General features: G+C 37.5%; 1 long non-coding RNA gene and 1 pseudogene across 1 annotated transcript in view; one reads left to right on the top strand and one right to left on the bottom strand.

Moving 5' to 3' along the window:
• LOC141278202 (uncharacterized) overlaps positions 1-2,602 on the top strand; it is a 32,633-nt gene extending 30,031 nt beyond the window's left edge. The window contains exon 3 of the long non-coding RNA XR_012330549.1: positions 2,118-2,602. This is a non-coding gene — a long non-coding RNA (uncharacterized lncRNA). The remainder of the gene's footprint in view (positions 1-2,117) is intronic.
• On the bottom strand, positions 1,086-2,461 carry LOC109550820 (large ribosomal subunit protein eL39-like; annotated as a pseudogene).
• Positions 2,603-24,658: the final 22,056 nt, after the last annotated feature.

The following is a 24,658-nucleotide window of genomic DNA, read 5'->3' as shown; positions in this document are numbered from 1 at the left end:
CCAGAGGGCAAGAGATTGGACACACTGATTGGTTTGAAAACCTTGATATCTAATTTTTTCTGTGGCTTCTCTGTAAGTTCAACTCAATAGTTCATTTATTTATTCCTCCAACCATAGGGAAAACAAGCCTGAAAACACCAGTTCATAACACTAAATTATGAATGTTAAAGACATGCACAGCTCCACCTACCAGCAACACCTATGGGCAGAGCCTGTCATACTGTGGACACTGACATATTTCTAATTATACCATTTCTTATCAAGTAACCGTCCTGGGTTGATCAGAAAAACAGAAAATATCGCCATGATCAAAATAAATCTATAATTTAAGCTGGATTTTCTACCACTATCAGGCAAAAGGTTGTTTAAAAAAAAAGTTGTGCTGTAAATCACATCTCATTTTGCAGGATCTGGTATGAAGGAAAAATCGTGTGTTTGAAATTTGTCCCTGAATTTATCTCTAATTTCAAAATCATTTTCCTTCTTCTGTGAAGCCTGTCCCCAGCCCAGGTTATTGCATTTCCCTTGTGCTCTCACTTCCGCTCTCCTCCATTTATCAAAGCAAAGTATCTGCTAACAGTCATGTAAAACCTGGTATGAATTTAAGTCATGGTGTTATCTCTCTTCAGGGGATTTATAATTTTGGATTTATCTATAATTCTGGAATAAATGCCTTTGACTCCTGCAGAAGAAGCTTTATGTATGAGCATAGTAAAGAGAGATGTTTTTGGAGTTGAGGACTTTCTGTTACTGTTGAAATCACACAAAGAGCTAGCAGTCAACTTTATTGAGAAGATTGGTATCTAAATTGTAAAATTATCTCAAAGTTAGGGATTTATGTAAAATGCAAGGTCAGAATTACAATGAAGGGACATATTAAGTATTTTGGAGATGAGAAAATGGAACTAGCATTTATTGGGTATCATATGCCAGGAAATGTGCCAGGCATCCTCACATTTCTTTAGCTCATTTAAAGCACTTCTGTAAATTCTTCACCCCATTTTACCATCAAGGAAACAAAGTTCTGGTGGTTAAGTTTCACAGATATCCTGCAGCTAGCAAATAATGGAACCATGTCTCCCTGGCTTCAAAGTCCATTATCTTGGTATAGAAAAGAGAAAAGTTGTCAAAATACGTGACACTTAAACATGTGATTTATTTTGCTCTATTAAAAATTTGCTTTGAACATTTTGAATTAAACTCCTTTAATCACATGATAACATGTACTTTGTACCATACCACCTTGCTGGCTTTTGGTATGCAGAGCCAAGATGAATTGCCTTCAAAAAATTTTTCAATTTATTTCTTCTATCAGAAACTGTCAATAATAGAGGATGGTGAGGCTGTAATGCAGAAATTACAAGGTTATCCAAGACCTGCCTCATATGTAGTTGGCATATGTTGCTCTCCAACTAACCTATGGATATGAATATTTCTGTACTAATTGAAAGTAAGCTAGCCAAAGTCAACCTACACAATCATATGGGTGGAATAATCATATAATTTGAACCAAAAATTGGGACACATCAACAGACTGAATATTTGAAATTATGACTATTACATTATATCTAGAATATATGGTTAGCTTATTAAGGGTTGGGGGCTAATTTTGTATTTTTTCTCAATTAAATTTAACTGTAGATTCACTTGAGAATGTGTTTTAATGCTTTACTGAATGAATCTACCCACTTTTACATTTTTTTGAGAAATAAAGAAAAAAATTAGGTGGTAAACAGAATCTATTACTAAAGTCATGTATATGATCCAAGGCCAGTTTGAAGCTGCATTTTTGTGCGAGGAAGCCCATTTTGTTTATTGCTTTCCAAAAAATTTAAAATATTAAGTGTGATTATTTTTCCAAACTTTTTAAGGTTACATTAAATCAATGTAAATAATAACAATAAAGCTTGCTAACTTAAAAATGTGGGTGTTTTAGGTGTATGCTTTAGATTGAAGTATTAATTAACTTGTGAATTGGAAATATTAATCTACAAAAGCAATAAAAAGTGTATTTTAACTCTTATTCTATCTAATATGAAGATAATATAGGCTCTTTGCTTTTACTATTTTCCCTCTGGTTACCTGTACTTTTTTTTTTTTTTTTTTTTTTTTTTTAGGTTTCACATATTCATTACTGAGCAACACAGTGAGCAGTGGTGAGGAAAGATCAAGAAAAGAGAAGAGAACCATTCCATTTCTCCCATCAAACACAGGCAGCTGTTCCAGACAGTAGTGATGTTCTGATATGGTAAGACACAATTGACCTTAATAGCGTAAGTGTGTGCCACTTCATATGTGAGGCTCCTTATAGACCCAGCTTGGTTCTTCTCCAGTGTCTTCTCTTGGAGCTGTACCTGATTGTATTACCAGTTTTCATTTGAATCCATGGGGGAATGGGACGATTTTGCTTTTGTTTCTTGGCCAGGAATCACTTGATCCTGAAAGTGTTGTGAGAAGACATGGTGAGGAGGAAATTCAACTGCACATAGGATGGCAGACAAGAGAAAAGATCCCCTCTGGTTACCTGTCCTTGAGTAATCCTTTCTGCTTGTAATTATCATGACCAGAGGTTGGATAGGAAAATAAAAGACTATAGGAATTACTCGGGGCTTAATCTGTCCTTGCATATGATGGTGGTGGGGAAATAAGTTGAAAAAGGTACATAATGTGGTACTTGGGTTTTCTAAGGGCTCATTTATATACTATTTATATTCCCAATTTGGCATAAAAAAATTGAGGCTCTGACGATGTAATTTATAAAACTGATACATGGTACTATAAAAGATGGTTTCATAAAAATGTATTTTAAAACGTAATGACAAAACATTCTGGCTATCTTTAAAAAATAGACTTTGACTGATTTGGAAGTGCCCAGGTCACTTTAAAGAGAATCTTTATTAGTCTATAGAAAGTAATGTTTATAACAGCTTGAAACTCAAAGGAAAGGGAACTCGGGGAGAAGCATGTTCAATAATTTCCAAGGTAACATGGATGCATACTGTGTATGCTCCTTTCATCTCATTTCTTACTGCCACAGCCTTTCAAGGAAGAAAATAATATATTATTCATGGAAAAAATGTGTAAAGAAGGCAGTATAAGAAAGGCATACTTGAGAACTAATTGAAGTGCTCATGAGGCAAGTTAATGCTTTTTTGCCAATAACTTGTGTGTACAGATAGGTTAAAAGGATTTTGAAGCCCTCTCTGAATCTGCCCCTTCCACACCCAAACTGGGATACATTTACTGAGAAAACAAGGATCTGGCATTTTAAAAACATTAAAAATATTTTATGTGAGTTATTTTTTACTTAGCACAGTAGAAGAAAATCAAGATTAATTCATCAGTATATAGTCACCTTAAAAATGTGGAGGGCACTTCGATGGCCTCAATGGCCAGTAGAAGGTAATAAGTCAAAATGGGGAGGGAGCAGGCTGTGTACAAAGTCGGCTCTAAACCCTCTTTTGCTGTGGTGCAGTTTTTGTGGACTGGATGGCTGAGAGATCCAACAGAGAGAAAGAAATCATCACCAGGATCAACAGAGATAGGAACAGGGGAAACTTGGAAAGCTGTTGTGACAAAGTCAGTGATAAGAAGCCAGATCCCTGGGGTGGGTATCTGATCATGAAGCAGAGAACAGCATGTCATTAAGAATTTGATCAGGATTGAATAACTTCTGGCGATTTACTTACAAAATGACTCTTGCAGCCCTGGATCATGGTACTCTTGCAGCCCTGGAGCATGGTACTCTTGCATGAACCACTGAAAAGTATCATTACAAAATATAAAATAAATTTTTTTAAAAAGAAGAAAAAATTAAAATGATCTTTGCCAAGTATATAGGTGAAAATAATATATAACTTTTTTGTTGGCTTACTAGTAAAATTGAATTATTTTCCATACTTTTAAAATTTTTACTATTTTTTCCCTGTCAACTGAATTTGGTGCCTTATTTTAGTAAATATAATTTACCTCCTGTTTACTGATCATATATTACATGTAAAGCAGGGTGCCAATGTTTTGGAGCGGGGGCTGTGGAGAAATAAAAGAAATGACAAATCCCTTCTCTTAAAGCCATATACTGGGTTGGGGAGAACAGCTTGTGCAGAATAATGTGACAGAAGTAAGGAAAGGAATGTGGATTGGGAAAACGGGACAGCTACATGTAAAAAAATGAAATTAGAACACTAATACCATACACAAAAATAAACTCGAAATGGATCAGAGATCTAATGTAAGGCCAGATACTGTAAAACTCTTAGAGGAAAGCATAGGCAGAATACTCTTTGACATTAATCGTAGCAATATTTGATCCACCTCCTAGAGTAATGAAAATAAGAACAAAAATAAACAAATGGGACCTAATTAAACTCAAAAGCTTCTGCACAGCAAAGGAAACCATAAACAAAACAAAAAGACAACCCACAGAATTGGAGAAAATATTTGCAAACAAAGCAACCAGCAAGGGATTAATCTTCAAAATATACAAACAGCTCATGCAACTCTATGTCAAAAAAACAAACAATCCAATCAAAAAATGGGCAGAAGACCTAAATAGACATTTCTCCAAAGAAGGTATACAGATGGCCAAAAAGCACATGAAAAGATGCTCAACATCACTAATTATCAGAGAAATGCAAATCAAAACTACAATGAGGTTTCACCTCACACTGGTCAGAATGGCCATCATCAAAAAGTCTACAAGCAATAAATGCTGTAGAGAGAGGGTGTGGAGAAAAGGGAATCCTCCTACACTGTTGGTGGGAATGTAAATTGGTACAGCTACTATGGAGAACAGTATAGAGGTTCCTTAAAAAACTAAAAATAGAACTACCATATGACCCAGCAGTCCCCCTCCTGGGCATATATCCAGAGAAAACCATAATGCAAAAGGATACTTGCGCCCCAGTGTTCATTGCAGCACTATTTACAATAGCCAAGACATGGAAGCAACCTAAATGTCCATTGACAGATGAATGGATAAAGAAGATGTGGTACATATATACAATGGAATACTACTCAGCCATAAAAAAGAATGAAATAATGCCATTTGCAGCCACACAGATAGACTTAGAGATTATCATACTAAGTGAAGTAAGTCAGACAAAGACAAATATCTTATGTTATCACTTATATGTGGAATCTAAAAAAAAGTACAAATGAACTTATTTACAAAACAGAAATAGAGTCACAGATGTAGAAAACAAATTTATGGTTACGGGGGAGGTGGGAGGAGGGAGGGATAAATCAGGAGCTTGGGATGAACTTACACACACTACTACACATAAAATAGATAGCTAATAAGGACCTACCATATAGCACAGGGAACTCTACTCAATACTTTGTAACAACCTATATGGGAAAAGAATCTAAAAAGGAGTGGATATATGTATACGTATAACTGGTTCACTTGCTGTAGAGCAGAAACTAACACAACATTGCATTGTAAATCAACTATACTCCAATAAAAATTTTAATAAAGAGAAAGGGATGGGGAAAGGAGGGGTAGTGTTAAATGCAGACACACTTCGGAGCAGCTAGCTTCAAGGTTCTAAACAGAACCACTGGTGAGTGGAACTCACACACCTCCTTTGAGTTCTCTTCCAGTGGTCAATGTTGGAGAAATATCTTTGGGTCTGGAGGCAGAAGAGCAGGACAGAGGGACAATCCAAGAAGCCCTCTGAGACTCAGTGAATGCTTTATGACATGTTTACTTGCTGGCTCATGAGTTGAAAATGGCAAGAAAATGTCAGGTTTGACTTCCAGTGAGATAAAACAGTGTTCTGCCAAAGAGGTCCTATAAAGGGCTTACTTTGGGCTCCTACCTTCGTTTGGGATATGTGCTCAAAGTGTATATTCCTGGGGCCACTGGCTGAAGGTCTTTCCATTTTAGGGAAAGCAAAATGTAGAGAAGACATTTTTTTTTTTTTGCGGTACGTGGGCCTCTCACTGTTGTGGCCTCTCCCGTTGCGGAGCACAGGCTCCGGACGCGCAGGCTAAGCGGCCATGGCTCACGGGCCCAGCCGCTCTGCAGCATGTGAGATCTTCCCGGACCGGGGCACGAACCTGTGTCCCCTGCATTGGCAGGCGGACTCTCAACCACTGCGCCACCAGGGAAGCCCGGGAAGACATTTTATCCTATGTTGTACCCTGCCTCTGGGTGTTGACAGTGTGTTCAGCCTTCAGCAGGGAGAGTCAAATTTGGTTATTTTTCCGCAGCCTTTGATTAATGAGCAGGACAATTCATCCCAGTCACAACCATGTTAGTGACTTTCTCAATGGTTCTCAACTGGAGAAGGAAGTCAGCAGATGGCTGGGAAATACCCACCAGCTGTTTACAGTCAGTCTGAGGCTTGTTAAGCTCGTTCTTTCAGGAATCTCATGTGGACAAGAGTAGACACCATGCTACTTTATGCACATTTTCAAAATCCCTTTTTTGCCCTTGGTTCAACTCTCAAATGGTTGAATGGTTGAAGTGAAATATTTTGCAGGTCTCTCTGAGATTGGTTGGATACTTATGTGAAGACAGAAAATTATATGACAGGTTTAGTAGTGACAGCGTGGACATGAGACTCGGTACATCTGCTAAAACATGGAACTTGATCCATCTATCAATAATTCTCTGAATTAAGAATTGGATAGTGGAGAAAGCACTTAGATTCTTTTCCTGGATGTATCATTTATTTATCACCAGCGTAATTCTGGGTTTTGCAATGAACTACTCCGAATTGTAGTTTCCTTTACTCTGCAAAATGGGGATTGTAAGCAGCAAGCCAGCATACTTCACTGGGTATTATAAGGATCAAAAAGACTGCATAAATGAAAGAATTTACAAAGTATAAACATGATACGGATGTGAAGACTTACTGCCAATAAGGGGTATGTGCAGATCACCTATGATGTTCCTGACACAGCTCTAGGTTTTTGGAAGATACTGAATAGATAAAAGGTGTGGCTCCTGCCCTCAACATCTATATGGTCCAGCTAACTGAGGAGCAGCACAAGGCAGTACCTAAATCAAGACCTAAAGGGGCTGATGGAAAAGAAGTGCCATCAGAGTTTAGAGAAGAATGAGATGAGCAAGGGTTAATGTGCAGATAGACAACATTATGGAAGAGGTAGGCATTGAGTTGCACTTTAGAACAGGGAAACGGGTGAACTGAGAGGACTGAAATTAAAAGAAGCTGAAAAGGACTTAAAATTCGAAGTTCAGCCTTTTCCAAAAATGTCCTTTCCCTACTATATTCACTGTCAAACTCCTTATTTACAAGTTAACCCCTTTCTAAACCCTAGGAATTCTTTTCTGACCCTCCCAAATGGAGCTGGTCATTCTCTCCTCTAGTGGTTCCTGTCCTCAAAAGATACACATTTACATTATTGAAAGTATCTCATTGTGTCAAAACAGTAATATAAATACCATTTTAAAAATGAGACAGACCTGGGATCTACACCCAGTTTTACTGCTAACTGACTCTCTGACTTAGGGCAAATCATTTACCCTTCACCAGTTGAGTAAATCTTTCATCTGTAAGCTAGAAATGATAATAACAACATTATTATTCTGAGCATTAAATAAGGAATAGTGTCTCAATGAGTCCTGTGTGTAGTGAACACTTCAGAAATGATGTCCGTTGTTAATTTTATGGATCTGTTGCCCTCATTGGTCAATGTGGAACTCTCATTTTGCTTTTCTTTAGATACTAGCGTCTAGCCTGGGGCCAGGCACAAAGTAGGTACCTGATAAATATTTGAACCAAAATGAGCATTCAAGATGGAGGAGGCATTTTAGGAAGTGGCAACAGCAAAGATACAGAAATAGAAATAGAGATAATCTGTGTGAAAAGTAGTGAGTGTGGAAGTGGGAGGGGAGAGATAATGAAATAATTCCTCTGATCTGATGAGAGGAAAGATTTATATTGGAGAATAAATTACGCTAGATGAATTCGTGGGGCACAGATGGAGGAGGACCAGGATTTGGGTTTGATGTAGTGGGTAATAGGGAATCATAGTTTTTTGAGGAGGAGTGACATGATGAAAAATGTTGAGTAAATAGATTAAGACTTCCCTGGTTCAATAAGCAAATTATTTTTAGACTAAAAGCTATATCACTATGACCATTTATGACTATAATTTGTTGCCTTCTCACTCGATTGTAAGAGAAACAAGTCAATATTGTTCTCTTCTTTCCAAGTTTTTAAAGGAAAAAGAAACATTATTTTTCATACTTGATATGGCTGTGTGGTGAGTCTCCTTCAGATCAGTGAAAGTACTCCTCTCTGAAGACATTGAAGGGTGTCTTAACGATAATGATTAATGACTTGAAAACACCCATAAATCTTTGAGGAATGAACAAACCACTATTAGAGCCATATGTTGCCCTCACTCTTTGCATGGAACTTCTACGAAAGTCGCTAGGAGTTCAGTGGAATGATGAGGGGAAGCATATGGCCCTAGATCTGAACTAAATTAGTAACAGTATGAAAACACAGTTAAATAGTGATAATCCCCCTTGTTATCCAGCTTTTTTCCTTTTTCAGACCACCTTGTGGTGTATAGTTAACCACAAAAAAGATACTTGTTAAATGGGGAGAGCCAACCTGCGAGGAGAAACCATGTGGCATATCTTTTGAAACAAGCTGAAGAGGCAGTGATTTGGGGCTTTGTTGCTCAGGACTTCCATGGAGTCATTTAGAGATCAAAAAAGAGCGTAACCCGACGACTATGCATTAGGCACTCCATCTGGCTCTGTCCCACACTGTTGCCATAGTCACCTATCTCCTAGCAACAATGAACAGCATTTTCATGTCTCTAAAGTGACAAAGCATGCAAGTGAAAAATATAGATGTAATCACAATAGGATAATAATCTGAGAGGTTATCTTATGGTCAGGGTTCACTGTGAAGATCTATATGAATCTGTGGTTTCATGGTCCTCTCCCCTGTGATGGGTTTCGATAAGAAAATGCCTTGGCTCAAACTGAGGCAGCCCAACAGCTTCCTATTGAATATAAAGACTACAGATATCATTACAAAGAACATGGTAAAGGGGAAGTTTATTTTAAAAGGTGGAAAAACACAATTATCAGTTTGAATAACCTGACAATCATTATCTAGAACTCTGGGTAGAAGGGACTGGGGATGGAAAAACCCTGGCCTTCAGTCTGGGAAGAAGGAATATTCCATCCTGACAAATTCAGGCTCAAACAGTCCATTAGCAGCCTTTGCAATGAGCAATGAGTCTCAATTGAGGTCACTAATCAGAAGCAGTAAAGAAGCTGAAATAAAGATAAAAGGAAAAGGCTATATGCGTCATGCTTGTCTTTGAGGCAAAGTGAAAAACAAACTGTGTGACACTAAGAGGATCTTTAGCTGTTTATTTCTAAATGTTTGTACCATATTTCAAATAATCTTTATTTAAATATTCTGCCAAAAGAAATCCATTGAGATACCAGCCTTGTTTTTTTTAATGTCACAGCATTGAATCCTAATAAACCTTGCTATTATACTGACTCATGTGCATAAAATGAGAACTCAGAAGAGTTTAGACATCCACACAGAGGTTAGTAACAAAGAAATCAATGCCAGTTTTCATCTTTAAATGCCATTTTGTGTATTATTTACTAGTTTCATCACCTATGTTCCATGACCCACTTCTCCTTTAGAAAGAAGAATACATAGGTCTTTCCTGATTTTGTATCAGAACGTATGCATTTGGTAAATGTCAATGAAAGATGCACACTGTGGGAAGTAGATTCAGGAATGTCTCTGAGAGATGTCACTTGAGGGGAAGTAGAGCATCAAAACAGTGTTGACTCCAGGATGAAATAAGTAATCTCCACACCTAGGCAGGCCATCACAATGTGTTTACACATTACATGCAGAGCTGAGTTTAGCTGTGCTAACTGCTTTGTCAGAAAATCCTCCTGAAATGAAATAATCATAGAAGATAGGTGAGTGCTGATTTTGTGAAATAAACAGTGATTGAGGAAAGAAGAAAAACCAGCAGGACTCAGCATGAAGCAAATTAATTCATGCTGGAGATTTACTCTCCAGAAGAAATTAAATTGCCCACTTCCTAAACAGTACAGTTCTTGGCATGCCGTTTCTTTCTCTTTCTTCCTATATTTGTTTCACGTTAGAGCTCCTTAATATTTCTTTCCACTATTTATATTTTACTTTATTTATTTATTTTTTGGGAGCTAGGAGATATGTGATTAAATGGATACATGGAAATTTTTTTCATGGGCTTGCATTTTCCTTTTATTTTTAACATCTTTATTGGAGTATAATTGCTTTAAAATGATGTGTTAGTTTCTGCTTTATAACAAAGTGAATCAGCTATACATATACGTATGTCGCCATATCTCCTCCCTCTTCCGTCTCCCTCCCACCCTCCCTAACCCACCCCTCAAGGTGGTCACAAAGCACCGAGCTGATCTCCCTGTGCTATGTGGCTGCTTCCCACTAGCTGTGTATTTTACATTTGGTAGTGTATATATGTCCATGCCACTCTCTCACTCCGTCCCAGCTTACCCTTCCCCATTCCTGTGTCCTCAAGTCCATTATCTATGACTGCATCTTTATTCCTGTCCTGCCCCAAGTTCTTAAGCACCATTTTTTTTTTTAGATTCCATATATATGTGTAAACATAAAGTATTTGTTTTTCTCTTTCTGACTTACTTCACTCTGTGTGACAGACTCTAGGTCCATCTACCTCACTACAAATAACTCAGTTTCGTTTCTTTTTATGGCTGAGTAATATTCCATTGTATATGTGTGCCATTTCTTCTTTATCCATTCATCTGTCGATGGACACTTAGGTTCCTTCCATGTCCTGGCTATTGTAAATAGAGCTGCAATGAACGTTGTGGTACATGACTCTTTTTGAATTATGGTTTTCTCAGGGTATATGCCCAGTAGTGGGATTGCTGGGTCATATGGTAGTTCTATTTTTCATTTTTTAAGGAACCTCCTTATTGTTCTCCATAGCTGTATCAATTTACATTCCCACCAACAGTGCAAGAGGGTCCCTTTTCTCCACACCCTCTCCACCATTTATTGTTTGTAGATTTTTTGATGATGGCCATTCTGACTGGTGTGAGGTGATACCTCATTGTACTTTTGATTTGCATTTCTCTAATGGTTAGTGATGTTGAGCATCCTTTAATGTGTTTGTTGGCAATCTGTATCTTCTTTGGAGAAATGTCTATTTAGGTCTGCCCATTTTTTGGATTGGGTTGTTTGTTTTTTGATATTGAGCTGCATGAGCTGCTTGTGAATTTTGGAGATTAATCCTTTGTCAGTTGCTTCGTTTGCAAATATTTTCTCCCATTCTGAGGTTGTCTTTTTGTCTTGTTCATGGTTTCCTTTGCTGTGCAAAAGCTTTTAAGTTTAATTAGGTCCCATTTGTTTATTTTTGTTTTTATTTCCATTTCTCTAGGAGGTGGGTTAAAAAGGATCTTGCTGTGATTTATGTCATAGAGTGTTCTGCCTATGTTTTCCTCTAAGAGTTTTATAGTGTCTGGCCTTACACTTAGGTCTTTAATCCATTTTGAGTTTATTTTTGTGTGTGCTTTAGGGAGTGTTCTAATTTCATTCTTTTACATATAGCTGTCCAGTTTTCCCAGCACCAGTTATTGAAGAGGCTGTCTTTTCTCCATGGTATATCGTTGCCTCCTTTATCAAAAATAAGGTGACCATATGTTCGTGGGTTTATCTCTGGGCTTTCTATCCTGTTCCATTGATCTATATTTCTCTTTTTGTGCCAGTACCATACTGTCTTGATTACTGTAGCTTTGTAGTATACTCTGAAGTCAGCGAGCCTGATGCCTCCAGCTCTGTTTTTCTTTCTCAAGATTGCTTTGGCTATTCGGGATCTTTTGTGTTTCCATACAAATTGTGAATTTTTAGTTCTAGTTCTGTGAAAAATGCCATTGGTAGTTTGATAGGGATTGCATTGAATCTGTAGATTGCTTTGGGTAGTGTAGTCATTTTCACAATGTAGTTTCTTCTAATCCAAGAACATGGTATATCTCTCCATCTGTTTGTATCATCTTTAATTTCTTTCATCAGTGTCTTATAGTTTTCTGCATACAGGTCTTTTGTCTCCTTAGGTAGGTTTATTCCTAGGTATTTTATTCTTTTTGTTGCAGTGGTAAATGGGAGTGTTTCCGTAATTTCTCTTTCAGATTTTTCATCATTAGTGTATAAGAATGCAAGAGATTTCTGTGCATTAATTTTGTATCCTGCTACTTTACCATATTCATTGATTAGCTCTAGTAGTTTTCTGGTAGCATCTTCAGGATGCTCTATGCATAATATCATGTCATCTGCAAACAGAGGCAGTTTTACTTCTTCTTTTCTGATTTGGATTTCTTTTATTTCTTTTTCTTCTCTGATTGCTGTGGCTAAAACTTCCAAAACTATGTTGAATAATAGTGGTGAGAGTGGGCAACCTTGTCTTGTTCCTGATCTTAGTGGAAATGGTTTCAGTTTTTCACCACTGAGAACGATGTTGGCTGTGGGTTTGTTATATGTGACCTTTTTTATGGTGAGGTAAGTTCCCTTTGTGACTACTTTCTGGAGGGTTTTTATCATAAATCGGTGTTGAATTTTGTCAAACCCATTTTCTGCATCTATTGAGATGATCATATGGTTTTTATCCTTCAGTTTGTTAATATGGTGTATCACATTGATTGATTTGCATATATTAAAGAATCCTTGTGTTCCTGGGATAAACCCCACTTGATCATGGTGTATGATCCTTTGAATGTGCTGTTGGATTCTGTTTGCCAGTAGTTTTGTTGAGGATTTTTGCATCTATGTTCATCAGTGATATTGGCCTATAGTTTTCTTTTTTTGTGACATGTTTGTCTGGTTTTGGTATCAGGGTGATGGTGGCCTCGTAGAATGAGTTTGGGAGTGTTCCTCCCTCTGTTATATTTTGGAAGAGTTTGAGAAGGATAGGTGTTAGCTCTTCTCTAAATGTTTGCTAGAATTTGCCTGTGAAGCCATCTGGTGCTGGGCTTTTGTTTGTTGGAAGATTTTTAATCACAGTTTGAATTTCAGTGCTTGTGATTGGTCTGTTTATATTTTCTGTTTCTTCTTGGTTCAGTCTCAGAAGGTTGTCTTTTCTAGGAATTCATCCATTTCTTCCAGGTTTTCCATTTTATTGGCATACAGTTGCTTGTAGTAATCTCTCATGTTCCTCTGTATTTCTGCAGTGTCAGTTGTTACTTCTCCTGTTTCATTTCTAATTCTATTGATTTGAGTGTTCTCCCTTTTTTTCTTCATGAGTCTGGCTAATGGTTTATCAATTTTGTTTACCTTCTCAAAGAACCAGCTTTTAGTTTTATTGATCTTTGCTATTGTTTCCTTCATTTCTTTTTCATTTATTTCTGGTCTGATCTTTATGATTTCTTTCCTTTTGCTAACTTTGGGGTTTTTTGTTCTTCTTTCTCTAATTGCTTTAGGTGTAAGTTTAGGTTGTTTATTTGAGATGTTTCTTGTTTCTTGAGGTAGGATTGTATTGCTATAAACTTCCCTCTTAAAACTGCTTTTGCTGCATCCCATAGGTTTTGGGTTATCGTGTTTTCATTGTCATTTGTTTCTAGGTATTTTTTGATTTCCTCTTTGATTTCTTCAGTGATCTCTTGGTTATTAAGTAGTATATTGTTTAGCCTCCATGTGTTTGTATTTTTTACAGATTTTTACCTGTAATTGATATCTAGTCTCACAGCATTGTGGTCGGGAAAGATACTTGATACGATTTCAATTTTATTAAATTTACCAAGGCTTGATCTGTGACCCAAAATATGATCCCTCCTGGAGAATGTTCCATGAGCACTTGAGAAGAAAGTCTATACTGAGTTTTTTGGATGGAATTCCCTATAAATATCAATTAAGTCCATCTTGTTTAATGTATCATTTAAAGCTTGTGTTTCCATATTTATTTTCATTTTGGATGATCTGTCCATTGGTGAAAGTGGGGTGTTAAAATCCCCTACTATGATTGTGTTACTATTTCCCCTTTATGGCTGTTAGCATTTGTCTTATGTATTAAGGAGCTCCTGTGTTGGGTGCATAAATATTTACAATTGTTATTTCTTTTTCTTGGATTGATCCCTTGATCCTTATGTAGTGCCCTTCTTTTTCTCTTGTAATATCTTTATTTTACTGTCTAGTTGGTCTGATATAAGAATTGCTACTCCATCTTTCTTTTGATTTCCATTTGCATGGAATATCTTTTTCTATCCCCTCACTTTCAGTCTGTATGTGTCCCTAGATTTGAAGTGGGTCTCTTGTAGACAGCATATATACAGGTCTGTTTTTGTATCCATTCAGCCAGTCTATGTCTTTTGGTTGGAGTATTTAATCCATTTACATTTAAGGTAATTATTGATATGTATGTTCCTATTACCATTTTCTTAATTGTTTTGGGTTTGTTGTTGTAGGTCTTTTCCTTCTCTTGTGTTTCCTGCCTAGAGAATTTTCTTTAGCATTTGTTGTAAAGCTGGTTTTGTGGTGATGAATTTCCTTTGCTTGTCTGTAAAGGTTTTAATTTCTCTGTCGAATCTGAATGAGATCCTTGCTGGGTATAGTCATCTTGGTTGTAGGTTTTTTTCCCTTTCATCCCTTTAAATATGTCCTGCCACTCCCTTCTGGCTTGCAGAGTTTCTGCTGATATATTAGCTCCTAACCTTATGGGGATTCCCTTGTATGTTATTTGTTGTTTTTTCTCTTGCTGTTTTTAATATTTTTTCTTTGTATTTAATTTTTGATAGTTTGGTTAATATGTGTCTTGGCATGTTTCTCCTTGGATTTTTCCTGTATGAGACTCTCTGTGCTTTCTGGAGTTGATTGACTATTTCCTTTTTCGTATTATGGAAGTTTTCAACTATAATCTCTTCAGATATTTTCACAGTCCCTTTCTTTTTCTCTTCTTCTTCTGGGACCCCTGTAATTCAAATGTTGGTGTGTTTAATGTTGTCCCAGAGGTCTCTGAGACTGGCCTCAATTCTCTTCATTCTTTTTTCTTTATTCTGTTCTATGGTAGTTTTTTCCACTATTTTATCTTCCAGGTCACTTATCCGTTCTTCTGCCCCAGTTATTCTGCTATTGATTCCTTCTAGAGAATTTTTAATTTCATTTATTGTGTCATTCATCACTGTTTGTTTGCTTTTTAGTTTTTCTAGGCCCTTGTTAAACGTTTCTTGTATTTCCTCCATTCTATTTCCAAGATTTTGCATCATCTTTACTACCATTACTCTGAATTCTTTTACAGGTAGACTGCCTATTTCTTCTTCATTTTTTTGGTCTTGTGGGTTTTTACCTTGCTCCTTCATCTGCTGCGTATTTCTCTGTCTTTCCACTTTGCTTAACTTACTGTTTTGGGGGTCTCCTTTTCGCAGGCTCCCGGTTTGTAGTTCCCATTGTTTTTGGTGTCTGCCCCTAGTGGCCAAGTTTGGTTCAGTGGGTTGTGTAGGCTTCCTGGTGGAGGTTACTGGTGCTTGTGTTCTGGTGGATGAGGCTGGATCTTGTCTTTCTGGTGGGCAGGACCGCGTCCGGTGGTTTGTTTTGGTGTGTCTGTGACCTTATTATGATTTTAGGCAGCCTCTCTGCTAATGGATGGAGTTGTGTTCCTTTCTTGCTAGGTATTTGGCATCGGGTGTCCAGCACTGTAGCTTGCTGGTCGTTTAGTGGACCTGGGTCTTAGCATTGAGATGGAGATCTCTGGGAGAACTTTCGCCATTTGATATTACGTGGAGCTGGGAGGTCTCTGGTGGGCCAATGTCCTGAATTCAGCTCTACCACCTCAGAGGCTCAGGCCTGACACCTGGCCAAGCACTAAGACCCTGTCAGCCACTCGGCCAGGTACATGGTGAGTTTCTTGCCTTTTGGGAAGTCTGAGGTCTTCTGCCAGCAATCAGTAGGTGTTTTGTAGTAGTTGTTCCACGTGTAGATGTATTTCTGATGCATTTGTGGGGAGCAAGGTGATCTCCACGTCTTAGTCCTCCACCATCTTGAAGGTCTCTCCTTTCCACTAATTTTAAAATTACAGTTTGAAGCTCCAGTTCTCTGTGTAGTTCTGTGAAGTCTGGCCTTCAAGTAGTTTCTTTACCACTGTTTTGTTTTGGAAAAGAACATTTCTCCCCAGTTATCTCACTTGTTTATTTCATTCATGTCTGCTCCAGAGGAGAATATAAGGAGTCACCATGGTTACTTTGTCTCTTCTGCTTTATACTGATTTAGTGACTCAAGGGATATTAATGTTTTCATTATACTAATTTGGAATCACTGAAGGAAAACTGTATCTTAGTGTCCATTCACAATATATGGCAGCTCAGTGTAAATAAAGATTGCTGGGTTCTTTCCCTATTCTTCTCATCCAGTAGCAAAAGAAAAATAAAAGGCACAAACTGTTGTTCTTCCATTTATTTCTGCACACAGAGAAAGATGTCAGCACACATTAAAAGTGAAACCACATTTGAGAAGACATGCAGAACTTTGCAAATGCCATAGCTGTTTGTAGAGCTTTGAGCTGGAGGGGATATCATATGTTTTTCAATCTGTTTTTATCTCTTCTGCTGTCTTAAAATAAACATGTAATTCTTGTTCTTGGCCTTAGAACGTGAGTTGTGCCATCAGTCTGTTGTGATCCATTTGCTAAAATATTCCAATGATGAATGACTCTTCCTTCCTGTAATAACTGTTGTGGTATTATTTTTGCCTAGTGAAAGTCTTTGTGTCTCTTGGAGGGCTAACAATAGGAAAGGACAGCTATGTGGCACAAGCCCTGGTTGATAACCAAAGCTCGTAAGATTTCATTTGAATCCTATGTCCCTTACAGGCACAGTTGGGTGGTGGGAAAATTCCATTGGCACCACCTGCATACCAACTTTGATTTCAAATGGTGAGACCAGATTTCTAAAAGTAAGGTATTGGAACATGGCCATGCCTTAAAGTTGAAGCCAATATTACAACTTGCTCTCTAACTTATGTATGTGAAAGTAGTTTTTGTGATGACTAACATGTCCAGGCAGTTTTCTTTTGCCTGATATATCTGGATTTGACTAGTTTGTGTAAAGGGTTGTGTGTGGTATTTATACCTTTGGGGCATTAATTATAGCTTCTTGTAACCATCAGAAGACAAAAGGGCTGTCCTGAATATCTAAACAGCTGGGTTACTGGCAGATACTCAGATTACTAAAGGCAAGGAGGACACTGTTTTTGACACTTAGTGGAAATTGAGTCTGTTGTTGCTACTGCAGTTTGAAGGTAGTTTAGTATTGTAAAAGATCGTCCCCCTGGCATGGGGAGGTTGGTGGGAGGTATCCCCTGAGGAATGAGTGAAGAGTGGTGAGATAGAAAATGTAAGACAGAAAGGACTTGGTCAGCCAGTAGTCTTTGGATTGGCAGTTCTTTCTGTTGACATAATCTCACATTGGAAATAGAACTTGAAGTAAGGTCAAATAGAGTACAAGCTTCAAAGGAAGAAGAGATAGAAAATTTCCAGGGCTGTATGTATGTCTGTTGAGGTGATGTGTTTGGCATCTTTGACCCAGGGACCCTAATGAAACCATGCTAGATATCGGCTAGAACAAAAGGTAAAGGGTAGAATGAGCCTCAGTACCTAATTTAGTTAGATTTAAATTAGTAGCTATAACAAATAAATTTCTAAATTGTGTTTAACAATAGAAATCTATTTCTCCTTCTCATAATGGTCCACTGCAGATGTTTCAGGTAGGCAAGATTCTTTCCTCAACATAATGATTCCGAGAGACAGGCTCTTTCCATCTCATCTCTACAACAGTAAGGACCTCAGAGCTTTCTGATTCAGCTAGTGAAAGCAGATTTTAAAAAAGGATTATGGAGAAGATGCACCTACTTCTTATGTTCCTTGGCCCCAAAGTCATACTCACCACTTTTGTTCATATACCATTTGCAAGAAGTAGCCACACAGCCTCATCAAGGAATGGGAAATATTGCCCAGCAATAACCTAACACTGTGCAAATGGAAGCTTAAATTGTGGTGGATTGCCAACTGGCAAATGTGTCAGGATAGTTGGAAAGGGAAGGACTCTAGGTCTCAAATGGGAAAGTGCTTTATTACAAATGTGTGAAGGGCAAGGACAAGGACAATACATGCAAGTTTGTCAAGTAGGCAGATAGAATAAGTTCAAGTTTTATCCTAGAAGAAATATAATGAGTCATATTCTAAAAAAGACTAAGAGTCCATAAGAATTTTCATCAAATACAAAATTTCATAAAGCAAATATCTGTATCTGTATCAAACCTTACCAGAAAGGTTTAGGGTTGTGGGTAGAGGGAATGTATAAATGTACAAGACAGGAATTTGTGATCGTTTGCAGGATAATCTAAAAAGGGAAAAGTGTTTGGTTTCAAATGGTGTCTGGCTTGGAGTACTTGATGCAGCTTCCCTCATATTTCCACTACATGTTATTAGAGACTAGAAGAAGCTATAACTTGGTGCTGAAAGCTAAGGTTATCAGAAAACTTAATGTCAAATTTGAGACATGTTCTTACCAAATAGGAAGAAGATAGAGCTGTATTGAGAAAAAATAGCTAGGTTACACACTTATCCTGGCCTCTACCCACCAGAAAATTGTTCAGGTACCCCTCTAATGTGTGAATTCTGCTTTTTAAGGTGGTTTGAATGCTTGTCCCTGCTTCCATCTTTTCATTCAGAAATAGAGAAAGGGACTAAGAGTGTACATTGGAACCTGGTTGATTTAAAAAAAAAAAAAGGTGGAGCATAGAAAGGAACAGCTTTGGCAGCAGTCCATGCTGGATGCTGGTAGTTTTATAAACTTTATTAAATCAGAAAACCAGGCAGGGGAGGTGGTAGAAAATTTCGCTTTGTTATAGGAAAGCTGCATTATAGAAATGCCTGTGAGGCCCTAGTATTGAGCTAAAGGTATACATGTCAAAATGCTCTCCTACTGTAAATCTGAGAAGGGAATGCAATCAGTATTTGTGGTCTCCTTGTAGGTAGACAGTGACCCTGAGTAAATGTCCCTTTGTTCAAAGATGAGAAGTGTGGGGAAAGATAGATTTACTATAGAATAGCTGGGCCCTGGGCTAAGCCTGTGTGTATATGTTCAGCTTTAGTAAATATTACCCAGCTGTGTATGAGATTACAGTTGTTCTATATTCTTGTTAACTCTTGGTACTTTCTGTCTTTTTAATTTTAGCCATTCTGTAGAATGTGTAGTGGTATTTCATTGTGGATTTGCTTGTCCCTGATGGCTAATGAAGTAGAGCATGTCTGATGAATTAATAGGGCCATCTCTAAGAGACCAAGGCGCCACCTAAGCGACTGTCTCATTCAGGGGTAAGTTCAAAGTATTTAAGAGCCAGTAAGACACAGCACTGGCCAATCAGAATGAACACTAGCTAGGAGTCATGAACTAAGGTCCTGCGAACCCTGTCTGTGCCATGCGCTAACCCTTAGTTGCTGGCATATTGCCAGGTTTGAGTGGTCCTGGAGGAGGCCTGGGTTGGCTAGGGAAGTGGGAGGAGGAACTCCACTCAGGGTCACAGAACCGGCTATTTGCAACCCATGGAGATCATTTCAGTATTTAATCAACTGCGTGTCCAAAATGGTGCAATCTAGCAGAATATTAGCTATATCTCATCCTAAGGGAGCAGAGAATCAGATTCATAAGACTAATGAAATGGAGGGTGAAGAGAGAAGTAATTTTGAGTATAGTGATAATTAGTTCAGTGTATCTGAGTACAAGGTAGGTGGCAAAGACTGATGGTTGTAAACAACACCAGAAAAATTTTTTTACTAAAAACTCTTTAAGATGTTGATGAAGAAGAATCATAACTTTTATATACCCTTTATAGAAGGCAAAGCCAAAAGGAGATAATTTACTCCCAATTTTATTTTGACATCTCCGATCCATTACTTTAGGTTCTAAAGTAGGAATAGTCTAAAATAGGAAATGTTGGTGCTTACTGAATAGTGGGATCAGAACAGAAAAAAATTCATGTATACTGTGCTACAGCTCAACAGATTTGTTCTGGAGCACACATGAGAAAGTCCTCATAAATTTCAGAAGTGATTAGAAGTAGATTTAATCAGAGGACTGGAGGACCTTCACAAGCAGGTCAAGGAAGGAGCTAGGGCTACATTTATTTTAAAAATTGTGATAAAAAATAATATAAAACTTACCATTTTAATCATTTTTAAGTGTCCAGTTTAGTGACATTAGATACATTCACATTGTTGTGCAGCCATCACCACAATCCATCTCAAGAAATTTTTCTTTTCCCCAAGTTGAAACTCTGTGCCCGTTAAAGAACAACTCCCTTTCCCCCCTTCCCTTTAGCCCTTCACTATTCTACTTTCTATTTCCATGAATTTGACTACTCTAGGTACCTCATAAAAGTGGAATCATGCAATATTTGCCTTTTTGTATGTCTTCAAGTTTTGTTCATGTTGTAGCATGTGTCAGAATTTCATTCCTTTTTTAGGCTGGATAAAATTTCGTTGTATGTATATACCACATTTTGTTTATCCATCCATTCATTGATGGACACCTGGGTTGTTTCCACCTTTTGGCTGTTGTGAATAATGCTGCTATGAACATTGATCTACAAGTACCTGTTTGAGTCAGGGCTACATTTTTATAACTTAACTAATATAGCTCTGAGGCAGTGGCCTTTGTAAGTGGATGTGGGCCCTTCTGGGGACCTTGTCATCCCTTTCTCTCCACACCTATAATAAAATAATAATTGCTACCGTTACTAGGTGGTTACTATATGTTTTAAGTGTTTAAGACACTGTTTTAAGTATGTTAGCTGTATTACGCCATTTAAAGCTCAAAACAAATCCATAAAGCAGGTAATATATTTATATTTATATATGTTACATATCTAGTAGGTAGTATAAGATAATCTTATTTTTTCACAGGGAGGGTTTCACCCAAGGTCACATGCTAATATGTGCTTGAGTGTGCTAACCATTACATTGGGCTTAGAGATGCTGTAGATCTAATGTAGACTTCAAGCCCAAGTCACATGCTCTATATCCAGGTATGCATTAGTGTTGTTCAGCAGCCCCTAATAATAAGATAAAATTTTGTCTCCCATTCTATCAGTTTTCTTTTGGGAACAGCATCTTTAGGAACCCAGGGCAGGGATTGTATATCCATGATCACACTAGTCAGATACTATCAAATATTCTCAAAAACTTATCATAATCCTCAGTAGGTTGCTTAACTCCATGGGTCCTGCCCATGGGAGGCAACTGTGGAAAGTAAGCACAGATGCCAAATTCCTCATTATACTCCCTGAGACCAGATGTGTTTCAGATTTTAAAAAAAATTTTTTTAGTTTTAAAATAAATTCTGTAAAACCCTCAGTGGGAATTGTGCATCATATGAAATTCAATTTTTAATGTTCCCAACAACAAAATATATGAATATTCATAGTAAGTGAGATCAGTCAAGATTATAAATAGCCTCATGTCAGTTCCAGCTAGGTTTTGTTGACAAATGAGTTTTGATGCCAAATAATAAACATATCTTTAGGTTTTCAGAACTTTTAGAATTGTATCATTGGGATAAGGACTTGTGGAACTATACCCTGAAATAAGCATGGCCTGAGCCTGCCTTCCCAAAAGTCAGCCATGTTCCATCCAGCAGGCCAGGTAAACCATGGCCTTTGGGGTTGGTTTCATTTCAGTGGCAGATTCAGGTTTTGTGCAGTCTGAAACTTAATTTGATTGGACCCCATACCAGAAAAAGAGTATAAAATTACAAATAGAAAACTAGGTGTGAAAATGAACATTTATTTAGAATGATAAATCACAACAAATTACAGTAAAAAACAGCTAATGAATATCACAGGTATTTCCTTTTGGTTTATGATTTTGGTTTCTACTTGGATACTTTCTTCTTGATACATCTGAATTTTGGAATGCTCAGGAATTCTGAAAAAAGAGTAAAGGTAATCTGAAATTAAGGAATACACAAGAGCAAGTTAAGTGTACTCTAGAATTGCTGCTATGTTTAATGGGCTACATAATTGTGTAATCAAATTACTCTTATGTAATACACATTGAATAATTACATGAAGGTGTTTGGTCATAGAAATACTTATTTCCTCAGGACATTTTCTTGCCCTGGTAGCGTTTTTGTATGTCATTTCATCTGGAACCTCTGGTCTTCAACAGGACAGTGTATATCATATACTATGATGTGATCTAATGAAATTAATAAAGCATGTGACTTTACATGCTATATTTGTTTTTTTGTAGTACTACTTCAGGTTTGCGCCCTACAAACTCAGACATTCTGATAAATTCTTTTTTGGACCATTCCATAAAAAATGTGCATTTTTAATTGCATATGCTGTATTATTGTTTATAGTTCTGACAGGAGAAAACCAGTTTTGATCAGTCATTGATGAGAATTGGTTCCTATTATTATAATTCTGTATGTCTGATGATTAGAAGAATTTTCTGCTTCTATCTCTGGATTTTCAAACCTCACTTCTCCACCGCTCACATACTTAAATCACAATAAAACCTTTGGCCCTGTACCTTCCTGCAGATAAATCATCATTTAGCCATTCTTGGAGTCATTCCTGCATCAGGATGTCTATATATCCTGATGCAATGCCCAAAGCTATGTATATATAGAAGTCACTGTGAGCCATACTAAACCCGTATTAAATGAATTTGCACCTCAAATTTCCTTTAGCTGAATCTCAAAAAGCTCTTGGCTACTTCAGTGCCACCAGACACATGGGACAGTGTTATGGAGAGGAGGTTGGACAGGAAAGGGACAACGGTGGTAATTGGTTGCCGTTAAAATAACTTATTTTGCAAATTTTCAAAAGCAAAGAGTCATATGAATGCCTCACTAAAACCTCTCAGGGCCATGAAAGTGCCCACAAAAGTGAAGGGCTCTGAAGGTTAAACTTCATTAGCTTCACAAAATCTTTGTCTTTCACTGCTATCTTTCACTTAGACTGGTAAGCCTTTGCTGGAGTCTGAAGTCCAAGTTTGCAGTTTGTATCTGAACATCCCAGTTTTCTCCTGTCATGAGAAATGTGGAGTTAGAGTTGAATAAATACTTCTACAGCTATTCAGAGCTGAAGCAAGTTAAAAGGGCCCAGCCAAAGCTCATTGCCAGACACTACCCAAAGCTCTCCTTTGGGAAACAATAGGGGATACTAGGAAGCATATTATGACATTAAGAGAATGGGGGTAGAGGTAGAATACTGCACCGCTACTTTACTGTTGTATAGCCTTGGGCCTCAGTTTCCTCATTTGCAAAGTAAGATAACACTACTGACCTCATAGGGTTGTTGTGAGTGCATGTTAAGTGTTTAGCATTGTCTTTGGCAGGTGTTATGCATTCAATAAGTGCTAATGAAATATAAGCAGAAGAAGAGAGTCCAGGACAAAGGCCTGCTCACATTACCACATTTTTGGATTTTTTCTACCAACCAACGTTGTGACTTCGTTTTTCAACTTTTGATGAAGGTACTCCTTAAAGCATGATTGTGGTTCATAATGATAAAAGCTTGTGTTATGCTCAATAATAATATTTTATCGCCCAAATCTTACACAATTTGTAGAGCTGTTCCTTGTTATCAGAGGCTGTCAGTGGTGATAGAATGAGTGTGCTCATATGAAATTATGCTGCTGCAGCTGTGGACAAGATTGAAATAATCTTGCTGCTTTGGGTTTTAAGTTTGAATCAAAAATGGATATAGCATTCAGTTGCATTATTGTACCTGGCTCCCTTTTAACACTCACTTGTCCCCGTGGGTAGGAAGCAGTACTCTGAGGTCTTTAGCTTCTCAACTCAGATACTGCATTGAAGCAAAGACTGGAGAAGAGAAAAGTGACTTAAAATAAAAGCATAATTGACCAAACTGATAGCATTTTATAGATGATATAGAAGCAGAGCAAAAAATATATGAGAAAGCCCCTCTCCTCTAATATCATCCATATTTAACAAAAAATTCTACAACATAGAAAACGTTCTCAGTGTTCTTTTAATACATGGAACATGTACTACGTTGAGGTGCAATTTTAAAGAGGTTATCTATCTATCTATCAAATGGGATCTTGTCACAGTAAGATTATTAGTATATCTAGGTGGTTGGAACCATGCCACTAGAATCTGCAGAGTGTTTGGTATTGACAGTATTTGAGCTAAGCTCACGCTTTGGGAGTTTTTACACAGTTAATCTGTAACTTTGCTCTATGATTATAGTGTTCCTGTGACAGCTAATGCCACAGTACATACACAGCTACTGCTTGCCCTACCATCTCCATCCCTATCCACATACTACTTACTTTATAGCCTAACGATTCCTGTGGAAAGCAAACCTAAAATGTGACAGTAGTAATTCTAGGTCCTTTTTCTTTACAGTTCTTTCAAATAGCCTTCCAGAGAACAGTGGTGAAACAATTCAATTAAAATTTCTTGTTCTTCCTGTTACCAGAAGAGCTGTCTATGTAGTAGTATCACATAGCAAGGGCAGATTTAGAAAGACTTTACATATGTTTACATACAACTGTTCAGAGATCAGCAAGGTGACAAGGGAAAACCGTGTCTTTCTCTTTAGACCTTGTGCCTATCTCTGATACTTCAAACCATAATATAACAATCCAA

The sequence above is a fragment of the Tursiops truncatus genome, chromosome 3 (assembly GCF_011762595.2).
Source record: "Tursiops truncatus isolate mTurTru1 chromosome 3, mTurTru1.mat.Y, whole genome shotgun sequence".
Classification (NCBI taxonomy): domain Eukaryota; kingdom Metazoa; phylum Chordata; class Mammalia; order Artiodactyla; family Delphinidae; genus Tursiops; species Tursiops truncatus.
The sequence above is the reverse complement of the archived record's forward strand: the minus strand, read 5'-3'. Positions and strand labels throughout refer to the sequence as shown.